Source organism: Ailuropoda melanoleuca, chromosome 7 (genome assembly GCF_002007445.2).
Source record: "Ailuropoda melanoleuca isolate Jingjing chromosome 7, ASM200744v2, whole genome shotgun sequence".
Classification (NCBI taxonomy): Eukaryota; Metazoa; Chordata; class Mammalia; order Carnivora; family Ursidae; genus Ailuropoda; species Ailuropoda melanoleuca.
This window is the reverse complement of record NC_048224.1, coordinates 118657753-118659711: the sequence shown is the minus strand read 5'-3', so window position 1 is coordinate 118659711 and position 1959 is coordinate 118657753.

Here is a 1959-nt window from a genome sequence, read left to right as displayed (position 1 = left end):
CAGAATTTGAATGAGACCAGGTTGAAGAAGGGACTGAAGGATCAAAAACTTATAAAGTAAGAAAAATAAATTTTCTTCAGAAGAACCTAAAACCTATACTCCCTACCCCACTTGGTGGGTAAAGAAGAACTAAAGTTCCCTACAGTGTACTACTGCAAGATCCAAGGTTATACTTGCAGTGAGATCCAAGGACATGAAAATCTGCTAGTGGAAAGTTAATGAAAACTATAAAGGTCTCTGAAACCAAAAGATATGTTTCAGATATAATACAAGCATTAAGAAGGAATTAATAGGGTATTTAGGGAAAAATTTACATTGAGGATCAGGATACCAGTAAAATTCCCACAGAATCTCTGTTGGGGCTAGAACAGTACTCAGAGGAGCATCAGTTATTGAAAAAAGGAATAAAGGCAGTTTTCTGCTTGCCTCAATAGTACGTTGCATTTCCCCCATTCTTTTCATAGGTATCACCCCTGCCCCCAACACACACACCATTATGAAAATAAAATACATGATATAGGCTGTGTTTTTGATGAAATGAAAGGCATCTTAATCTGTATACAGTAATATTTAATGAAAGGCTATTAAAGGCATTGGCAGTCATGCAGCATGTAAAGGAAATGGAGAGAGAAGATCCAATTGTTACCTTTCAAGAAAAGGAAAAACAGACCACATTTCTCCAGGGAAATGGCATATCCTGAGATTTAAACTTGACCTTATTTTGTGTGCAGCATTGGGTACTGGATATACTGACTCCTCTTTAATCCCTCTGGCAAACAGAGAAGAGAGTGGAGAGAGAAAATGAAAAAAAGCTAAGTGCATACAAAATTTCACAGGCCAGCAACATTAGCATCAATCTGTTTGTCAAAAAATCAGTGTGTTCTGAATTGTTCGCCTCCATTCATCTTACACACACTGGTGCGCCACGCAAGAGATGGCTGAGAACTGTGCATCCCAGTATTCCTTGAAAGCAGGCCTTCAGGCCAGATTGAGACATGTTGTGCAAAATTTGAAAACAGAAGAGAAGACATTATTTTCCAGCTGCAGTTAAAGGAAAATGCATAGGCACTAAGCAAGATAGAACTTTTAGTTTCTGGTTGAGTTCCTGTGAATGATTTGTTTCACTGCTGTAGGTAGGTTAGACACCAGTTGTAGGTTCCTAGAAATTTAAGCACTTTCTAAACACTTAGATTTCCACCTCTCACTCATCTAGCCCTTACAATGATTGTTTAAGATTCTCTGATTCTCTTACTACTTAAAACATCCCAAGTGAATCATTTTTCCAGCTAGAACCTCACTGATACTGTATTTACTATCAATATTTGGTCACAGACTCAAAAGTTGGGAAACTGGTATTAGTTTATCTCACCAGGTTAGATATGAAGTAGGTGTGTGTGTGTGTGTGTGTGTGTGTGTGTGTGTGTTTATGTGTGTTTATGTGTGTTTTCCACCAGTAGACAATGAAATACCATTAGTCCAGTATACAGTAGAATAAGTTACTAGCATTCATTAGCACCTTCACTTTGGAATATAAATGAATCCCCATGAGGGGGGTGCATAGCAGAAAGGAAAAAGTCTCTAGCTTCACTTCACTGCACTGTAAGTAACTGGTTCTTGGGAGGTAAGTTTATAAATCATTTCTAAGAAATACACAATCTCTAGTTTCCAAGGCATATTTACTGCACAATCAATTTTTTACCAAGTCTACCAGTTCTTTTTATGCCCAAATCTTGGACCATGAAAGAATGTGAAAACATTCATGAAGAACTGTCTCTCACCAACTTTTATGGGAAAAAAAGTATTTTAAGAAAATACCAAATGCAAATTGAAGTGTGAAATTAAGAATTTAAATTATAACATGGTTGATTGTTTTCTTTCAATGATCGCCTAGACAAAATAAATTGTAGGATTTATGCAAAGGTTGAGTTTCATCTCAAGAAAGGAAAAAAATGAAACAAG